This window comes from Argentina silus, assembly GCF_951799395.1.
Source record: "Argentina silus genome assembly, chromosome: 17".
NCBI classification, from domain to species: Eukaryota; Metazoa; Chordata; class Actinopteri; order Argentiniformes; family Argentinidae; genus Argentina; species Argentina silus.
In genome coordinates this window covers 1,250,769-1,256,768 of record NC_139671.1, presented here as the reverse complement: position 1 = coordinate 1,256,768, position 6,000 = coordinate 1,250,769, and positions in this window count along the sequence as shown.

The following is a 6,000-nucleotide window of genomic DNA, read 5'->3' as shown; positions in this document are numbered from 1 at the left end:
CAACCATCAAATGCTGTTTATACTGCCGGCAGAGCTCAATACAACTATGAAAACTGTTTATGAGCAACGGTTAGAGTGGTTTCATACCTTTAATCTCTTGAACAGCTTTCTTCTCAGCCTTCTCAGCCTTACCTGTGAGCAGAGAGAGAGATTACTATTATTATAACACGCCATACATAATCTCCTTCACATGGTAACACAAAGCGACACGTCTGTAACTGCAGTTTCACCACGGATAAACACCCGTTCCAATCAGCACAGGCCTGAGTGATTTCATATATCGTGTATTGTGAAATTGTTCACGGAAATGTATAGAGAGAGAGAGACAGAGAAGGGAGAGAGAGAGAGAAAGAGAGAGAGAGACAGAGGAGAGAGAGAGAGAGAGAGAGAGAGAGAAGGGAGAGAGAGACAGAGAAGGGAGAGAGAGAGAGAGAGACAGAGAGAGAGCTGGAGAGAGAGAGAGAGAGAGAGAGAGAGAGAGAGAAGGGAGAGAGAGAGAAAGAGAGAGAAACAGAGAAGGGAGAGAGAGAGAGAAAGAGAAAGAGAGAGCGAGAGAGAGAGAGAGCGAGAGAGAGAGAGAGCATGCTTATCAAGCTCATCACCAGACCGCTTATTCAGAGCTGGTACAGGCTTGTCAAACACAAACAGAGGAAGCCCCTTGTGTGCCTGGCCTTTGTCTGAAGCCACAGGACTCGACAGATCCCATCTTCCATTGTCAGCTCACGTTCGCTGTTTAATACGCATAATAAAGACAACCACTGCTGACAGCCAATCAAATGAGCCAATCACTACCATAACACACTATGATGCTCTCCTATGGGTTCTATTCAGTCCAAACATACTGATTCTGCACTGGTTTGACTAATGAGATTCATGGGATTGCATGCATCAACAGCAATCCATTTGACTGTGTTTTTCACAACCTGTGTGTGATGGGCATCAGGGGAGGCTGGCGGAGGTAGAAATCGGACTCATTGTAATGCATGGAATGGAATGAGGAACGTGTGTTTGATACCGGTCCTCATTCTGTTCCATGCATTACAATGAGCCCGTCCTCCGATTTATACCTCCACCAGCCTCCCCTGATAGACATATGAAAGCCTTGACTCACTTGGGGGACGCTCCCGCTCTTGGGGGACGCAGTGCAGAGAATACCATTAGTTCTGACTGACATTATCATTTTTACCTAGTTTTTGGGATGTTTTTTTGGGACAACTCATTAATTCAAAAGATCAATCCAAAAATCATGGTTCAGTGCTCCGGAGTTTGATTAAATAAAGTAGCTGCAGAGGAAGGGCTCCGTTTTCAATTTACTTACGTGCTTTAGTAGCCTGAGCTGTCTTTGCTGAGCGAGTGGGTTTGGCTTTAGCTGAAAAGATTAAACAACCCCCCCAAAAAAACAATTACAATTAACATGAGTGAAATGACCAAAAACCAAAAGCTTTCGTCTGACAATAACTTCCAGGTTGAGGGGAATACAGCATTGGATACACGCAGGACTGATATAAAGACTTTTACACCGTATTAATTATTCAGTAACAATTACACTGCTTCCATGTAGGCAGCTTATAAATTAAACACGATTTAAACAAATCACTCATGACTAACACCCCTAAACATCCATCCCCTCTCGCACAACGGGTTTAATAAGGCTAAACACCCGTCTGACAATCGGAAAATCATCTTCATAAGGATCAGGAAATTAAGTGTGAATGCACTGAACTAAACACTTTGTAGAAAATGTGTCTTTCATAGAAGGTCTTTAAATGGCATGAAAAGCCCCTGCATGCACCACAATCTATCGATGGATCACTTTGGCTTGGCTCGAGATCGTTAATCAAATTGAGCCGTTCCTCTGAGGCTTATTGATCGGCTTGTCTCCTCCAGCCACTCTCTGGTACGGGCTGGGCTTCATGCCGGTCAGCGGCGGATTTCCAATAGCAGTTTTTCTCTCCTCTGTTTATTATGGGATAGATCCTGCAGTTTGGGATAGATCCTGCTATTATGGGATAGATCCTGCTATTATGGGATAGATCCTGCTGTTATGGGATAGATCCTGCTATTATGGGATAGATTCTGCTATTATGGGATAGATCCTGCTGTTATGGGATAGATCCTGCTGTTTGGGATAGATCCTGCTATTATGGGATAGATCCTGCTATTATGGGATAGATCCTGCTGTTATGGGATAGATCCTGCTGTTATGGGATAGATCCTGCTGTTAATGCATGGAACGGCATGAGGAATGCTATCAAACACGTCCCATGCATTACACTGAGCCTGTCCTCCGATTTCCACCTCCACCAGCCTCCCCATATCCATCAGCCTGTTTGTTTTGGAACAGAACTCACCGTCCGAAGTCGTCTTCACCTCCTTCACCTTCTCCTCTTCTCATGCAAGAGGAAGAAACATCAAACAAATGTACATTTCAGTCAGATGTGCTACTCATCATTCTCAAGCCATGACACGACAACATCAAACAGCAGCAGCATTCCAACCTCAACGTTCCTCCGGGTCCCTCTATGACACCATCGTCTTAACACAGGAAATGCAACTCCTGCGGCCTGGGGTGGTCCAGTGGTCTAGCACCATGGCCTGGGGTGGTCCAGTGGTCTAGCACCAGGGCCTGGGGTGGTCCAGTGGTCTAGCACCATGGCCTGGGGTGGTCCAGTGGTCTAGCACCAGGGCCTGGGGTGGTCCAGTGGTCTAGCACCAGGGCCTGGGGTGGTCCAGTGGTCTAGCACCAGGGCTTACAGTGCACATATATGCCCATGTCGGCATGGGTTTGAATCCGGCCCATGCCCTGCTGACCTGCCCTCTCCTCTCTGCTGACCTACCCTCTCCTCCCTGCTGACCCGCCCTCTCCTCCCTGCTGACCTACCCTCTCCTCCCTGCTGACCTGCCCTCTCCTCCCTGCTGACCTGCCCTCTCCTCCCTGCTGACCTACCCTCTCCTCCCTGCTGACCCGCCCTCTCCTCCCTGCTGACCTACCCTCTCCTCCCTGCTGACCTGCCCTCTCCTCCCTGCTGACCTGCCCTCTCCTCCCTGCTGACCTGCCCTCTCCTCCTGTCCTTCTCTACTGTCTCTGTCCAATAAAAACTGAAGAAAAATATGAGAGTGGGAGAGGTACTCCACTCCACTCCAAAAAATAACCTTTTAAAAAAAGAAAATGCGACTCTGTCCACAGGTGGAGCAGCGTCTCCCTACTGTAGCATGACGACACGTGACGTAAGACGATGTCCATGACACATAACAGCAATGACGAACCAACACAACAGGATAACACACTGTGTATATATCTGCCATTTAGCTGACGCTTTCATCCAAAGCGACGTACATTGCAGTGAGTTCATACATTTCAGTATATATACCGTCCCAGCAGGAATCAAACCCACAACCTAAGCATTGTTAGCACCATGCTCTACCAACTGAGCCACAGAGGACCACAGAGGACCACAGAGGACCACACTGAACCACAGAGGACCACAGAGGACCACACTGAACCACAGAGGACCACAGAGGACCTCAGAGGACCACACTGAGCCACAGAGGACCACAGAGGACCACAGAGGACCTCTGTAGAACCCTTTACTAAACCAGTCTCTTCACTACCACTGCACCTCCACACAGGCGGAGGCTAATGAAGCACATTGTTATTTGGGACAATAGTGCATTCAGGGTAACATTTCAGCTGGAGTGTACTTTTGTTGTTGTTGTTGTTGTTGTTTTTAAAGCTCTCTTAAGAATGACACAAAATAAACCAAATTCTACAGGCTATTGTCATCAGAATAACCCAAGGGGCTTAAACCCATATCCTATATATATCCATGTTCCATCCCCTTGGTTAGAACAATAAAATCTGATGTTGATACAAACCAAACCAGATTAATTAATCAGCCATGCAAGAGAACATGTGCTGCAGAACACAGCTCCAGGCACGCCCTTCCAAACACCACAACACCTCTTCATCACACTGAGAAGACGCGGCGCTAGGCTACCACACCGCGCTGATAACCATGTTTGTTTAGCGCGTGTCGTACCAGTGTGTCAGGGTTTGTCTGGAGGGTACGAGAGAACTCCCATCTGCTGTGATTCCGCTGTAAAAAGCCCATTAGCTAGCTCAGTAAACCATCCGCGACCCTCCTCTCCAACATGTACTGTGAGTTCACATGACGGATTGCTTAAAACTATCGCAAGGCATGTGCTGGCGATGGCCCGGAGCATTCCAACAGTCTAATCTTCTGACTATTACGTTTGGATTATTCATATCAGGGGAGGGTGGCGGAGGTAGAAATCGGAGGACGGGCTCATTGTAATGCATGGAACGGCCTCCCCTGATTAATCCATATACAGACAATCTAAATGCCTATATGCCATCTAAATGCTTGGCTGTTGGGATAAGGTTCTTTTGGTGGTAGGCAGTGTTGGGTTTTCGCCAAACATAGTGGTTTTGATTGTGACTAAAAAGGTACATTTTGGACTCATCTGTCCAGAGAACGGACTTCCAGAAACCTTCAGGCGTGTCCAGGTGGCCTCTGGCAAAGTGAAGACGGGCAGTTTGGTTATTTTTTGACAGCAGAGGCTTCTTTCTAGCAACTCTCCCATGAATGCCATTTCAATTCACCGTTCTTCTTATTGTTGAAGCATGCAGTTACCTGAGATGCAGCAAGGGAGGTCTGCAAATCTCTAGATGTTATGTTTGGGTCGGCTTTTACCTGATTTATTATTTTTCTTGGCTCTTGGGGATATTTTGGAAGGGCATACACTTCTAGGCTGAGTTGCTGTCATGTTAAATGCTCTCCATTTGTAAATGATTTGCCTCACAGTGGACTGATGGAGCTCAAATCTTGTTGAGATGATTTTATAGCCTTCCCCAGACTGATGTGCTCTCACTACCCTCTTCCTGATGTCCTCTGAGATCTCCTTTCCTCTCAGCATGGTGTGTTTTGCATTCACCTGTATGGGTAACATTCACCTGTATGGGTAACACAAAACTGACCAGGTTTCTTATCTCTGTTTATCAGTGTCCCGCCCAAACTCTTTCCTAAAGATCTCTCCTTTGATTGGTTCATTTGGTACCCAATTATTTACCCAACTGATTCTACTTACCGGCTTGATTTAACCAATGCAACTTGGGGTTCACTTATTTTTGCACCTGCATTCATTTCTTATTATAATTTAATTTTTTCTGCTACACGCATGATTTCCTCTAAACCAACATATGGAATTTGTAAATATAAACCTGTTATGTCAGATAAAAAAGACTGGTTCTGATTAAATAAAGATTTCATGGTAAAAACAAAAAAAAAATCTATAATTGCACAAGGGGTTCACATACTTTCAAACAGCACTGTATTCATGAAGTCCATCAGCTCCAATAACAGCAGCGGGGAGGCATCTTTATCTGCTGAACTGCAGAGCTTAGGGAGTGTTGTATACTTATTAGGTTGATGCTTAGTTCTTCAATACAGTAATTGAGTGAGTTTCAAGGCCTGCATTATAAACAGGCATGTGGCGGCGGGGGGGGGGGGGTTGTTATAGCAACATGGACGAGAACATTATCGTGGAACACGGGGAAAGGGAACGGCACGATCTGATAAACAACCGTAGAGACACGACCAGGATGAAATCCCCGACCGCATGTATGCCTCCATCAGACTGATAAGCAGCAGTGGCATCAACAGAGAGGAGAGTTCAACGTATTCAGAAGCAGCGTAACGTTCAGACACCACATAAACCTGATGATTTGCTGCGTTGAGTTCAGGCCAACAACAGTTTGATAATACGTCTCGTCTGATACCTCGCTCTGAGGGGGGGTCACCCTGAAGGACGTGATTACCATGGAGAGCGGCGGAATGACACGCTCCCCCTGTCTAAAGAGATGACCTTTGACCTGTAGAAATTAGCTGGCTGGATGTGAGTCCTAAAGAGGATGTAGCCGTTGTTGATGCAGAACTGGGCAGGACCCGGCTGGCGTCGTGTGGGAGGCTTGTTGTTAGG